The sequence below is a fragment of the Bidens hawaiensis genome, unplaced genomic scaffold, assembly GCF_021521415.1.
Source record: "Bidens hawaiensis isolate Kalapana, Puna unplaced genomic scaffold, B.hawaiensis_p1.1 tig00032442_1, whole genome shotgun sequence".
In the NCBI taxonomy this organism is placed as follows: Eukaryota; Viridiplantae; Streptophyta; class Magnoliopsida; order Asterales; family Asteraceae; genus Bidens; species Bidens hawaiensis.
In genome coordinates this window covers 85210-101474 of record NW_027495526.1, presented here as the reverse complement: position 1 = coordinate 101474, position 16265 = coordinate 85210, and the positions used below count along the sequence as shown (strand labels likewise).

At 36.3% G+C, this 16265-nt stretch overlaps 1 pseudogene; it reads right to left on the bottom strand.

Moving 5' to 3' along the window:
- Positions 1 to 9079: 9079 nt before the first annotated feature.
- LOC143583511 (G-type lectin S-receptor-like serine/threonine-protein kinase SD2-5 pseudogene) lies at positions 9080 to 9742 on the bottom strand (annotated as a pseudogene).
- Between the last annotated feature and the right edge of the window lie 6523 nt (positions 9743 to 16265).

Sequence of the window (16265 nt, the reverse complement as noted above, 5' to 3'; positions counted from 1 at the left end):
CTAGTTGGATCACCAAAAAAACTAAAAAAAACGTTAACAAATGTAAGGCCCGGTTTTGTTATTAAGTCTTTCGTATTTGTATTAGTCTAGTTTTCGTTTATGTTCGTTTACGCTTATATGTATTGGGCCCGAGGCCTTGTGTATTTGGTGCCTATTGGGCTTGTTATTAATGAAATGGTGTATGAAATACCCACACTATATAATGTGTGTGTATGGAATACACCACACAACTCTTGCATTTTCATTTTTCATCTAAGTAACTAAACTCTCTCAACTCCTTTACCCTTATTCTTATTTTCGGCTCCCTTTACCTACATACAAGATCCGAGATCTCGTTCCAACTAGTTGTTTCCGCCAACTAGTTGTGAGGTTGATCCAAGAACAACTAGTATCTTAGTTTGTTTTGTTGTTTGATCCGGTTTCAGGACCTACAATTGGTATCAGAGCTTTCGGGCTCTACTAGTTGTAGATCTTGGGTCACAACCGTGGATTTTGGTCTTGAGTGTGAAAAGACGGAGTTTTGGAGAAAATAATTGGTTTTCGGGTTCTTGTGTTCTTGAAGTTCTTAAGTTTTTTTTTTGGTGTTCTTGCTCAAGAAGATGGTTTGAAGTTGTTAAAGTCGCATACAATCCCAAGTCGCATACATTCCTTAGTCACATTCACAAACCACAACTCGCATACAATCACTCACAACTCGCATACAATCTCAGCCTTAGACAAACTCGCATACATTCCCATTTCAACTCGCATACAATACTTAACACCACCCATTCACTTACATTCCTTAAGTCGCATACAATACTTAGCCAATTTTTCTTACATTCCACTCAATTACAATCACCTTGTTTCCAAAATTTTTCTAAGTAAACTGTAATCTAATCAAACCTGATTAGAATACAATTTTCTTTAGCATACATTTTGTGTGATCTTTTTATTCTAAGGAAATTGTAATCTAATCAAACTTGATTAGAATACAATTCTCATTAGAATACATCAGACTTAGTTTTTGAGCAGATTTTAAGAAATGGCAAATCCTAATTCCACTGTGGCAAGTACTGAAGCTGTTCAATGTATGTTGTTTGAAAACATGGCTGGTACGAAATCCAAGCCCCCAAAGTTGATGAAATGGGACAACGACTTTGACGAGTTCAAATGGAGATTTAAAAACTATCTCAGAATCATTGATCACAATCTCATTAGACCGTTTGAACAATGCCCACATCGTCCTGTAACCACTAATGCTGATGGTGAAGTTCCTAAAGCTGTGACTAAATATGACGATGATGATCGAATGATGCTTGCTGAAGATCAAAAGGCTTTTGGTGTTCTAACTGTCTCTCTCTCACATGAAATAGCCCTAACTTTAAGAGAACACACCACTGCCAAAACCCTTTGGGATGCATTGGCTACTAAGTTTGAAGGAAATTTGGAGATGAAAAATAGTAGAAAAGGGATGCTAAAAGGTGACTTCAACATGTTTAACTACATTCAAGGAGAGACCATTGCTAGCCTTATCTCAAGATTTGAAACGTTGATCACTAAAATCAACAGTGCTGGAATTGATTATGATCAAATTGAGATTGATGACAAGTTGCTCAACTCACTTCCCTATTCATGGAGCAGTAGTTTCATCACTATTAAGAGAACCACAAACCTTCAAATTACCAGTCTTAGTGACTTAACCTCAATCATCAAGTCATTTGAAATGGATGACAAGCTAAGAATGGGTAATCATGTTAGTTCTCTTTCGAAGGCTGGTATGACAACTGGAACCGGTGTGAGTTCTGCATTCATAAGCCAAACCAACTCCACTGCTCAGAATCCAAGTTCAACCTTCAAGAATGTTGGTTCATCTCATGTTCATCCAGTTCAAGTTCAAGCTCCATTCAATCAGTTGTTAATCAAGCTGTGGCTCAAGCACTTAAAGCTCATGGAATCAAGTCTACTTCAAGCACTCCAACTTACACTTCTTCAAAGCCAATCTCTACTGAATACTCCATTGTGGCTTTGATTCATGCTTTTCTATCAAGTCATGAGGAGTTGCTACAAGGAAAGCTGCTTCCTCCATCATTTGAACAAGGAGATCTTCCCGAGATCAACAAGTATGATCTCAAGAAAATGGATATAAAATACCAGATGGCCATGGCTGTTCATCGGGAAACAAACTTTATGAAGAAGTATGGGAAGAATAGCTTCAGAGACGGAAAGAATTTGGGTTTTGAGAAAGACAAGCTTCGCTGCTACAATTGCGGGGAACCAGGTCACTTTGCACGCGAATGCACAAATCCGCCAATGGCAGTGGGAGACATTAAGATCACTGAGATGTCTGAAAATGAAAGTGGTAAGAGGCCTGAAAAGAGAATCATCCCAAAATACTCCTCGAAGTCAAGGGTTCCAAAAATCAATCAAGAAAGCTCATCAAACTGGAACTTCGAGTCGAGCTCAAAGGCAATGATTGCTAGGAATGCCGAGTCAAATGTACCTGATTGGGAAGGAGATCAATTTGAAGAATTGAAGAATCCACTGAACTTTGCTGGGATGGCATTCACTGATCAGGCTGGCACCTCTTCAAGCACCTCCGATGAGATTCCTACACCTGCCTCGCTCATTCCCAAGGTACACAAACTTTGCAATCTAGAATGTATAGATAAAGTTCTTCATTATAGAAATCACAGTGCTAAAATTCTTGAACAAATTCGTAGCATTAAAGTTCAGAATGATGATCTTAAGAAAGCTGCAAAGATTTATACCACTAGGATTAACACTCATGGTAATGATATGGCAAAACTTAGAGAAAAGGTCACTATAGCTACATATTTAGCTCAACATCATGAAAAACATATAGATGAACTAAATGCTAAAATATCTAAGTTAGAAATTGAATTATCTCAAAAGAAAATTTCCATAGAAAACTTTGAGTTAGCCTCAGAAAAGCTGAACAAACTAATTGGGTCACAAATGGAGTTAAGATTAAAGATTGGTTTCGGCTATGATAGTTCTGCTGTACCTCCACCGTTTAACAATAACTATACTAGCGTTCCTCACCTTGATTTTAATTCTCCTCCTGAGGAAGAAATGGTCTATGGTATTGGTCATGTGCCCATATCAAAGACATTTGTTCCTGCAGCTCCCAAGATTGTTATTTCAGCTAATTCTTCAGTTAATCCAAATAGTGATTCATCTTCTATAGCGGGTTGTGTAGAAGAAAAGGGGTGTGTGGAAACAAACAAGGGTTGTGGAGATAAAAGCTTACTTTTTGATTCATCTATTGATTCTAAAAATATTTTGAACAATGATGTATTTGATGAGAGTGTTCATGTTGGCACAACTCTTGAAAATGAAAATGATGTTTCCATTTCTAATAGTGATTGTGAAACTATTTTTGATGAAACCATTGTTGATAGAAACGTGCATGAAAAGGTATATGTGAATACTAACTTACCTAGTTGTTCGTCAAATAGTTGTATAGTTGAGGAAACCAAAGTTAATGAAAATTGTTTTGAAAAGGAAAAGGCAAGTACATCTGGTAAATATGTCCCACCTCATAGAAACAATTTTTATCAATCTACTAATCAATATTATCAACCTCAACTGTACAATCAATTTGATAACAGCTAATATGGTTATTATCCACAAGATTATGTTAACTCTTTCTATACAAATGTTTTTGATGATCGGGGTCATAGATCTAACAACTTGTTTGTTCCCGCACAACCATCTCCTTACTCGCCACAACCCATGTATTATCATTCTGATGGTTTCTATAAGGAAGATAGAAGAAAATTGTGTTTTGTGTGTGGTAACCCTTCTCACCTTGCAAGACATTGCAAGAACTGGCATGATATGAAAAGGAAAACGAACAGTCGATTTAATCAATTCAGATCCAGGGCTAAACCAAGCTCAAGGAATAGAAATGATCAACCTGACAGTTCTGCCATTGAAATGGACGTGAGATCCAAAAATAAAAGAAATGAAAAACCTCCTTTTTGGATAACCAAGAAGGAGAGAGCAAAAAGGAATTCAAAGACAGAAAAGTCTGAGAATTCATCAAAAATAAAGCAGAAAATACATCCAAAGATTGAAAGACCTGAGGATGCTGTTTTAAAACCAAGAAGGAGACAGTCTCGAAAATCGTTTAAAAACAGGAAACCTGCTCATGCATGGAATCCTAAAGACTGTTCTTCTGATTCTGACACGCCCCACAACTTCATAAACAACAATGAGAAATGGACATTTGACCCTCCCAAGACAACTAAGTCTCGGGAACCTGTATCTAATTAAATAGCTAATGTGTAGGGTCAGCCAAGAAAGTCTGTAAATAGTATATGGTTTTTGGATAGTGGTTGTACCCGACACATGAAAGGAGACGAATCGTTGTTGTTTGACATTAAACCGTTCGATAGCGGATACGTCTCTTTTGCTAGAGATATGAGTGGATGTCAATTCCTGGGTAACAGATTGATTTCCTGGCAATGCAAGAAACAAGTCACTGTGTCCACCTCCACTGCTGAAGCGGAATACATTGTTGCCTCTGCTTGCAGTTCTCAAGTCATGTGGATCCAACATCAGCTGTTGGATTACGGTTTGAATTTCTTTAACACCCCGATTAAGTGTGACAATGATGCAGCTGTGTGTATTGTGAAAAACCCGGTCCAGCACTCTAAGACAAAGCACATTGACATCCGAATTCATTTTATTCGTGATTGTTATGACCGGAAGCTTGTCACAGTAGAACAGGTCAAAACTGATTACAACTTTGCGGACCTATTTACCAAAGCTTTTGATCGTGCCCGATTTTTGTTTCTTATTGAGTCACTTGACATGATCTCTTTTGAACAAACTTAAGTTTTTAAAACTAGTTTACTTTGTTTCAGTTTACTTTATTTTTACTCTTATCTTAATTTTACTTAATTTTAATCTCAAAATTATTTTAACTTTATTTTGTTTATCTTTCTTTTTATTTGTTTAAAAAAAATTATTATTCTATTTTAATTTTTCTAACTTAACTTTTCTTTTGTTCTAAGTTTTAAAATTTTTTCATTTTAAACTTTGTTTTATTTTTAAATCATTTTTTTGAATTTCATTTAAATTTTTTTTCTTCTTTATTTTATCTTTTTGTATATAAAATTGTAAATATTTTTAATATGTCACAATTTTAGAGGGAGAAAATGAGTATTAACTCACCAAAAAGATTTTACTTTTGTTAAGAAAATCAAAAATTCAGTCTTTTGACTTCCAAAAATATTTTATATATTCGTTATTTTATTAGAGAAAACTTCAAAAAGCCTTAAAAGTATAATATCTCGTTTAGAGGGAGCTCCTGTTTAGAGGGAGTCGGATAATATTAAAATATCAGAAATTTTGAGAAATCGATCCGACCTTTTGAAAATGATAGAAAATTGTCTAATGTGATCCTAGAACATGAAAAAAGTAGATCAAAAGCCAACAAGATCATTGCTTGATGTGTAGATAGGCTTAACAAATGAGTAAGTATCATAGTGATATAAACTTAAATATCTGCCTATGCTAGTGGTTACACTCTTATGAAACGGTTACCGACTCCAAATAAGTCATATTTATGACGGCAAAAATCCTAATAGTCAGTCATACACGAGCCCGTTAGCGATTGGTCACAATGAAAAACTTATTTCTTGCTTTAGCTTCAAATTTTGAAAAAGCAGAAAACTGCAAAATACTCAAAAAGTATTCAAAAACCAACAACAAAAATGTTGATAATTTTATCAAACAAAAAGGGGTATATTAGAACCACGTAACGTGGGGCAAACAAGTAAGTCCTAAACACTTTATATGAAGGCATAAGTCAACAAGGCTAGTAAGTCCATGGTTCAGCCTTTACATATTGTTTGAAAGAAAAGTTTGCAAAAAGTCTATAAAAGCTCAAAATGTTTTGATCAATCATTAGGGGGTCGGAGTCAATTCGGGGTGATACTGATGAACACAAAGTATGCCCAAGGTATGATGGAGTTCGTAACATGTTGGGCTAAAAGGGGACCACACAAGTATTGTGCCTAATTATACCTTAATGTATCACAATGAAATCAAAATACTTGTTAAGTTTAAAGTGGACAAAAATATATCGTGTATATATTCGTTGTGCTTGGATTCGGTGAGTAAACATTTTACGGAGTTTTGGAGTTCGGGGGTCAGGTATGAGATTTTAGTTAAAACCCGAGACTTTTGACCATATCGCGATCAGTTGTCCATATAAATCGTTTTCTAATTTTCTTTTTCTTTTTTCCACACAGACATCATCTTCTCTCTCTCTCTCTTATCTTTCTTCTCCCTAACTATCATCGCCGCCCCCAACCTCAAGAACCCTAATCAGATCTTTTAAAACATCAAACACAAGCACAGATCTGATCTTATCACACTTAAATTGGCCTATACTCGCTTACATTCACTGTATTCGTTTACAATCTGATTTGCTCAGTTACTGTATGGAGTTCGATTACCTTCGGATTTCAATCACAATCCATATAATCGATCACGTCTGGTTCGATTACTTTCTATAGTCGATTACAATCCATTTTTAGTCTTCAGATCTTAAGGAATTGTAATCGACTACGGGATGGATTGGTGAACTGAAATCGGCAGCAGATGCATTAAGTTAATTGTAATCGAGTCTACAGGGTCTTAAGGTGTAAGCTGCAATTGTAATCGAGTTACAGGATTCTTAAATTCTATTCGAGTTTTTACAGGTTTTGTGTGTTCAGTTTGTAATCGAGTTGACTGTTTTCAAATTGTAATCGAGTCATTGGGTTTGAGAATGTAATCGAGTTCAATAATTTTATTTGTAATCGAGTTCCTTTGTGTTCGAGTTTACTGTTTTGTATTCGAGTCCATGAGTAATCGAGTCTGTTAGTTTGTATTCGAGTCACTGCTTTCAATTGTAATCGAGTCTGTCTATTTTTATTTGTGATTGAGTTATTGGATCTGAATGTAATCGAGTCTGAGTTTTATGGTTTTAACTTGTAATCGATTTCTTTGGTTTCAATTGTAATCGAGTCCCTGTTATTGTATTCGAATTCACTGTAGTTTTGTATTCGAGTTCACTAAGTTTCAGTGTAATCGAGTTGATGTGTTCTCGAGTCCCTGTGTTTAACTGTGTATTGTATTCGAGTCTGTGAATCTGTTTCATTGTATTCGAGTCTGTGATTTAAGCTTGTAATCGAGTTGAATGGTTTTCTCAAATGTAATCGTTTTCCAATAAATTATGCAGTCAAGTTTCCTGTTTTAAAGGTGTGATCTCTATTGATTTTGAAAAGAGATTTGATTATGTTTTGGACAGTTTGAGATTGGTCTTAAATGTGGAGTTTATATGAAAGTTTGACCAAGTATAATGTGTTCCAAATGAACTCATTTGATTTTTGATTACATTTGGTAATGAAGTGATAACTCGGTTAATTTTTTTTAGGTTGATCTTAAATATTGTGGACTGTGTATTCGAAGATCTTGTGAAAATTGGCTAAGTATAATGTAGTCTATTTCATTGGAATGTGTATGGGTTTATATGAAAGTTTATTCAAGTAAAAATTAATCTTAACTATTTAAATGGCCTTGTGAAAATTCTAAGTTTAAAGTAATCTAATTCACTTGTTTTCAAATATTATGATCTTCAAAATGATAAGTAATTTGTACTTAAAAGGGGTTGTATTCAAATGCTTTGAATAAAATACTTTTAACTTAGAATTTGTCTTCAAAATTCATCTCATTAGAATACTTTATACTTAGACATTTTTCAATCAATTAGAATACTTTATACTTGAAAAATTTTCTAGTCTTGAGTCATTTTTGTAAATAATTTTTGTTAATCAAGTCCCTTCTTTGCAACAAGGTGGTGGTGATAATGGTGATGAGGATGAGGATGAAGGGAACGATGACGATGATGATGATCACGAGCACAATAGTTATGATTAACCTCGTGATGGTGAAAACGATGATGGGAATGGTGGTGGTAGTGGTGATGCAACCGGAAATAAGACGGCTGATGCTGAGCCGTCAAAAGAGGCTGAGAAAACGAGGGAAACGGAAGCTGCGGTGGAGGCCGAGGTCGCCTTCTTACTTAACGTTTGTTCTTTTGCAGGTACCGTTCCTTCAGTTCCAAAAGCCAGTGGAAGAAAATAAAGATGATGATGACGACATCAACTATTCTTCCGAACCCGACACACCACCAATTGGGAGAATGTTGAGCCAGCCGTTGACAAGTATGTTGTCGCTCATGTTGCTGCTTCTGCTAGAAGTTGGTCTAGAAGAGGAATCAAATACTACAGCATGAGCATATTGGAAGCATGCAAGAAAGGTCAAAGCCAACAACAAATTCGGTGATGTCATCATGCATTGCACTCGCAGCCACGAGCTCACGTTCTTTGATGAGCACGAACTGGCAGTTCTTGGACTCCGTGACATGAGGAAACTTGTAGAGTCGCCCCTTTGCACAGTTGAAGATGCCCGTCGTGACAACACGGACGCCATCGTTGGAAAGTTCAACAAGTTTGTCAGATTTCTTGTTGAAAAGCAACCTTTTGAAGAAGATCCAGATGGTGTATTTGACTACGAGTCCGAATGCGAGTGGTGAGAAAGAAATAAGACAAATACCAAAAGACTAGAGGGAGATTGTAAGGCCCGGTTTTGTTATTAAGTCTTTCGTATTTGTATTAGTCTAGTTTTCGTTTATGTTCGTTTACGCTTATATGTATTGGGCCCGAGGCCTTGTGTATTTGGTGCCTATTGGGCTTGTTATTAATGAAATGGTGTATGAAATACCCACACTATATAATGTGTGTGTATGGAATACACCACACAACTCTTGCATTTTCATTTTTCATCTAAGTAACTAAACTCTCTCAACTCCTTTACCCTTCTTCTTATTTTCGGCTCCCTTTACCTACATACAAGATCCGAGATCTCGGTCCAACTAGTTGTTTCCGCCAACTAGTTGTGAGGTTGATCCAAGAACAACTAGTATCTTAGTTTGTTTTGTTGTTTGATCTGGTTTCGGGACCTACAACAAAGAATCTAAAAGTGATCCACAAGAACCTCATGGCTACTTATCTTGGCCCTATGATAACAAGCATGTGAAATATTTCTCGTCTCCAACTTTTGTTTCTTGAATATTTATTTCCTGAATTCCTAGATCTGGGAATTTGTAATCTAAGTTCGATTCAACAGTCATTCCTCCTTGCAACACCTTAACCACCGAGGACATTGAAGGTCTTTGCTTAAAATTTGTTTGTAAACACCACGAAACCACTTTCATCATCTCCACTACTTCAGTTTTGTGTACCCGCATATCTTCGCAGTGTGTGTCCACCATATCTAACAATGTTCCTTGCCCCCACCATTTCTCGAATATTTTCCTGCCACATAAGATCTCCAAAAGAACAATCCCAAAGTTATATACATCCAACTTTTTAGTGATGATTGAGCTCAGCCATTCTAGAGCGATATAGCCAGGTGTTCCTTTTATGGTACTCATCACTTCAATTTGAGTTTTGTCGATGAGCTTAGATAACCCAAAGTCAGATACTTTGACATTGAAATTGTTGTCTAGAAGTATGTTTTGCGGCTTAATATCAAGATGCACAATTTTTTGCCTACATTCTTCATGGAGATATGCAAAACCTTTGGCTATATCAAGAATAATATTCTTTCTCTGTTCCCATTCTAGTATGTGCTCCCGAACTCCATGGTAAATCCAATGATCTAATGACCCATTACTCATGAAGTCATACACAAGAAGTCGGCATGATTTCCATGTACAAAATCCTCTAAGTCTTAACCAAATTCACATGATGAATACTACCAATAGATTGAACCTCATCTAGGAATGATTTATCAATGTGTGTGAGAATTTCAAGACCTTTTATTGCAATACTGGTGCGATCTCCTAGAGTCCCTTCGAAAACTGATCCATATCCTCCTTCACCAAGTTTTTTAATAAAATTCTCTGCTGCGGTTTTCTGTTTTATTATAAGAAAACCGATTTGGCATTCCTGAAACTTGATCTAAATAATCTTCCTCCTTTTTGAGCATCCCTTTTTCGCTTGTGGACTACGTGCATAATAACCCCAATGGCCACAACAAGCAAAAATGTAAAACCCCCAATCCTAGATCGTATAATTGTTGCAAAATGATGTAATCTAACAATATGGACTTTTATGAATGTTAAAGCAATAATATCATGTGGGTTAAGAGTCCTCATTGTAAATATCTCTGACGGTTGAAAAACCATTTTCCACTTGAAGCATTTGATTGATATTGAAAAAAAAAAGCTGCTTTGCATGAGCAATGTTTAGACATGCTTGCTTGCAAGTCTCCATACTCACCCCCTCACCCCCTCCATTTCGGCATTAGAGGTTAAGTATTTTACGTTCTCAAGCGTAATAAAACCTTGATCTTTTGTAGAATTACATGTGAGTGGAGTAATTTCTGAGCAACCCCGATTTGGTTTGCGATCATTGACTCTCCTAAAATATTCTTTGTTGGGACAACTACATTGTTCATCAGTCGAGCATATGGAATTTCTTCCACAAATCAAGGGATAACTACACTCATCAAGCATATTTTCAGTAAGATCGGTTACCCTTGTCAATACTTCAAAATTCCATTCATGCACTTTCAAATGCCCATTTCTCTTTAGTTTCAAATACTGAGTTGATGATGTTGGAGGTATGCCAATCACACCATCCGGATCACTTGGCTCGAAAGAATTTATGAAGAATGACAAACTCCCATTCAAGAACCTTCGGTATCCTCTTCTCTTCTTTCTATCGTTGCCATTAACCAACCAGCTGTACGTAATAGACTTGAGGTGGGTTTGATTCAACATAAGCAAACAAACCATTATTTGTGACTTGAAGAGAATGCATGTCCTTGTGAAGCAAAGAATTGGTTACACTAAATATCAATTTTTGATCTGTAAACAACTTTTGACCATGTAACAAAGAGTTTGTTGGGTAATCAAAAGATTGCCAAACTATCGAGTTGTTGTCATCAAACAACACCAGGGTATCAGTTAGGTTCATGCCAGCAACAGAATTTCCTATAGTGTTGGTGGTCCAAAGCTCCAAACTATGCTTCCATCTGCATCCTTTAGGACCAACTCTCCGGCCGCAGTGAAATTCAATATCGCATTCTTCTGGACAGGATAGTCTCGGTCGGCTGACCATACGGTTCTATATTGTCCAAGGGATTTGGTTATCGGAGAAAAGAATATGACAAAGATGTAAGTATTAGAAAATATTCTAGAATATATTATTAGAGTTTTAGTATTATAATGTTACCATAATTAAAAGATTGTATTTGATTATGTTTACTTGTATTTATCTCTTGTAACTCTATATATAGTTAATCAGTAATACATTACACCTTACGGGGTTTTCATTATTCTTTATGGTATCAAAGCCTAAAGGTTCTGGCTTGTTTCATTCTTTTCTTCTCATTCTCGTCCTGCCCCGGGACGTTTGTACAAACAATATATTATTTTCTTGCTACCGATCTATCTCATATTTATGCGTCTACGGGCTAAAGTAAACGACACCGCTGCAACCGGTTTTCTTCCTGTAATTGAACGAGTAGAACCCCTCTTTGGTTGGAGTTGATGCATGTGTAGCTTCTTATTTAAATTATCGATTGGTTTTAAATTGAAATTGTGTTTTATTTTTGGTTTTATCGATTGAAATTGTTTTGTTGTTCGTTAGTATTTATTTAGTTTTATTCTTCGGAAGAAACAAACTGCCGCCATGGGCCGCCAAGTCATTGCTTCGGCCGACTCAGTCATAGCTCCTGCCGTCGCAGTTGAAGCTCTTGTCATCATGCCTAGCCGCCTGACTACGGTCAAGCCGCCGCCAATTTTCTTAGATCCTATAACCGATCGAGTTCCTGCTCCACGTGACAGCAGTCGATATCTTCACAAGCTTTGCGCTCCAGTCCGAGCGTCCGATTTCCTATCGCTCTGACTGCGGGGGAATATTAGAGAATATTCTAGAATATATTATTAGAGTTTTAGTATTATAGTGTTACCATAATTAAGAGATTGTATTTGATTATGTTTCCTTGTATTTATCTCTTGTAACTCTATATATAGTTAATCAGTAATACATTATACCTTACGGGGTTTTCATTATTCTTTAGTAAAAGGTACAATCTTCTTCACAATAAAAGCCACAAGTGAATTGTGGTAGCTCCAGTGGCTTTTCTACGAAGAATGGGTTTGACAACCGAGTGATTAGTTGTCCATATAGCGGAAAGATTTGCCGTTGGATATGACTTGGCAGTGGGTGCCAACATGAGAATTAAAAAAATGCCAAAAAAGAAACTAGCAACCCTCATGACTGATGATGAACACTGATCAAGAGCCTATGAAGAAAAATGGAAAAAAAAATTATATACATATACTCTATATATGTTACAAGTCAATTCAGTAAAATACCCAATATGTTACATGTTCATTCAATGCTATATATGACTAATTTGAGCCAACCTTAACGTGTTGGACTGACCACAAGTTGCAGTTTGAGCTAAGCTTACCTACCGTGTTGGACCGAAAACAAGTTTCAGTTAGAAGAACTTCATATCTAATTAATATTTCACAAACCCCAATTATAAAGTAAAATTCAACTAGTTTTTCTACAAACTTAACTCGTCCGACCGGTTGTTAAAATGGCATTTCAAATTTAGAAAATAAAAAAAAATACATTAAAGTATAGCAAAGTTACACCCCAACTACAAAAATGTTTTAAAGTAATAAAAAATATGTAAATAGCTTTTATTTTTAGATTAAATAATATATAAAGAAAAATAGAAAGTTACACAAAATTACAAAAAAAGATGCATAAAATCACGAAGGTACGAAAAATATCACAAAAGTCTATAGAAGATCATAAAACTCAACGCACCTATTTATTAATGAAAAATTAGATTTTAATAATCTTATTTTTGAAATTGACCGATAATAATCCCGTATTCCCGTCTGAGAATCTCCTTGTCATCAGTCTCACTTTTTACATTATTTTTTTTCATTTGACCTCCGTTAAAAAAAAGCCTTAACGGAGTTAAGTTTTTATTCAAATTTCAAGTTAATGCGTTAGGGCTTTTGATGGAAGAATGATACTAGTCACTTAGTGTAAATTTTACTTTGAAATTGTGCTCCAAACGATGAAATGGTGCTTCAATTCAGGAGTTTGAACTTCCGGTTAACAAAAATCAAGATTGTCTTAAGTAAAGTTGACTGATGACTGGTTTGAGCCCCAAACTTATATTAAAACATTAGGTTGATTGAACTTAACTGTACATAAGACAATCTTGGGACAAAACCCACATCTCCATGTGGATTCCATAGCTTATAATTACAAGTTATAATCCATAATAGTTGTTGGAATATCAAAAACCCTAATCACGATCTTGTTAAAGATCTCGTTAGTTAATTTATTAAAGATTAGTTAAACTGTAAATAGAAAATAAAAAAGTTATAAGAAACGATGTGATACGTCGCTTGTTGAAACGTTGCGACGGTAAGTTCGTAACCGTTGGAGGGTATAAATACCACCATTGTAATCATCCGTTCAAAACAAATCAATAATACATAATCGTTCATATTCAATTTTGTTCATTTATTTTCATTTGATTATGTCAATTCTGTTAATCAATTGATCTAAGTGCCATCAAACAGAAAGTAAAATAAACTCCCAACAAACTATATTACCATCAGTTAAAGTTAAATGACCCAGAGGCTACTATTTCATGTTCCTATTATATGCCTTATTCCAACGATAGTAACCAACTCAACATCTTTGGTTTGTAGAAGAACACAAATACTAGTTGGACATGTAAAAATAGATAACTGCTGATTGATCATAGATGCAGCGCCTCCCCATTAGAACATCAAATAAAAAACAAGGGATGAATATATACCATGTCTAAAGGAACAAAAAAAAAACATTAAAAGGACAGCACGGATTTGATTCACAAGAACCTCATTGCTATTTATCTTGGCCCCGAGAGTAGAGATGATGATGACAAGAGTGTGACATCTTTCTCTTCTCTAACTGCTGGTTCCTGTATTCTTGGAACTGTGAAATTGTAATCGAAGTTCGATTCGCCATCCATTCCTCCTTCTAACACCTTAACCACCGACGACATTGAAGGCCTTCTCTTAAATTTTGTTTGTAAACACCATGCCGCCACATTCATCAAAAATTTAGTAGAGAGTCGTAGAGAGTGTTAAATGAGCAACACTTGTGGGCTAAAGGGTGGTTCGGTTTGATCTCAAAGGGGTGGTTTGGAGGAGATCATAACTAAAGGGACTTAAAAGAAAACTAAGTCATACTTGGTGGCTAAGTTTCCTTAATGGATAAGTCTTTTTAGTATACATAATGGATAAGACTTTTTAGTATGAATAACTCTTGTTAATATCCATAATGGATAAGTCTTTTTATGGATAAGTCTAGCTAATAGATAAGTTTCCTTATTTCAATATGATAAGGATAAGGATAAGGATTGGCTAGATAAGTTTCCTTACTTCTTAAATATAAGTTTGTCTTATGTCTCTTTTCTTGTTTTCACATAATAAGAAAGCGCTCGTGTGTTTGAGCAAATATTGTTCGATCGTGTATTGGGTCTTGGATTTGTTTACTGTTTCACTTGTTTAAAACGTAACAAGTGGTATCAGAGCAAGCGGTTTGAAGATCGGGGCAACCTCCGCCGATGAGTGTGTCCGTCGGTGGAGGGCACTCGTGAACAAAGGCTTGGGTCGTAACCAGGAAATTAACAACAGCAGTAGACGGTGAGTTGTTTCGAGTCAGACCGTCGTGCGGGATCATGCTGTTTGAGACGACAGGAATTTCCGGTAAAGTAGGTCCATTGTTGTTAGAGGAGCATGTGGCAAATGGATGTGAGCAACGCTTTTCTGTATGGAAACCTTGATCATGTAATTTACATGGATCAACCGAAAGGTTTTGAGAACAAAGAGCGCCCGGGTTATGTTTGCAAATTGAAGAAGGCGTTATACGGCCTAAAACAGTCACCATGGGCATGGTTTGGGAAAATAGGAGAGTTCCTAGAGCACAATGGTTTCGTGTCTACCGTAGCCGATACTAGCCTATTTGTTCGGACCGAAAAAGACAAGGTGGCGATTGTCGTAGTGTATGTTGACGACTTGATTATCACGGGAAACTTAATTACCGTGATTGATCAGTTAAAAGAAAATTTGTGTACCCGGTTTCACATGAAAGACTTGGGAAGGTTAAGTCATTTTCTCGGATTGGAGTTAAAGTATGAACCGAATGGGGTTGTGTTACACCAACACAAGTATTCGGTTGAACTTTTAAGTAGGTTTGGCATGACGAGTTGCAAACCGGCGATTACTCCAATGGAAACCAATTTACAACTTCGAGCGGATGAAGGAAAGGAGTTGACGGATACAACTATGTATCAGAAATTGGTGGGAAATCTTATTTACTTAACACTTACTAGACCGGATATAGCATATGCGGTAGGAGTGTTAAGTCGGTTCATGCATAATTCGAAGAAACCGCATCTTGATGCTGTTAGAAGGGTGTCATGGTACGTTAAAGGAACACCTAGCTTTGGAGTCATGTTTAAGAGGGGGTCAAGAATCGAATTGGTCGGGTATTGCAATGCTGACTATGCCCGAGACTTGACTACCAGTCAGGAGCTGTCGCGTGGAGCAGCAAAAGGCAACCAACAGTTTCGTTATCCACAACCGAAGTCAAGTATAGAGCAGCAGCAATAGCTGCTCAAGAGTGTGTGTGGTTGGTACAATTGTTGAAGGAATTAAATCAAAATGTCAGCCCGAGTATGAAAATTTATTGTGATAATATATCATCAATAATGCTAGCCGAGAATCCCACGTTTCATGCAAGAACGAAACACATAGAAGTTCACTATCACTTCATTAGAGAGAAGGTACTCAAGGGTGAAATCGAGTTGGAGTATGTTGATACAAATGATCAAGAAGCCGATATGTTCACTAAACCGTTGACTAATGTGAAGATGGTGAAGTTTTGCAATGATCTTGGGATAACGAACGCAAGTGTTGAGAGGGAGTGTTAAATGAGCAACACTTGTGGGCTAAAGGGTGGTTCGGTTTGATCTCAAAGGGGTGGTTTGGAGGAGATAACTAAAAGAAAACTAAGTCATACTTGGTGGCTAAGTTTCCTTAATGGATAAGTCTTTTTAGTATCCATAATGGATAAGACTTTTTAGTATGGATAAGTCTTGCTAAT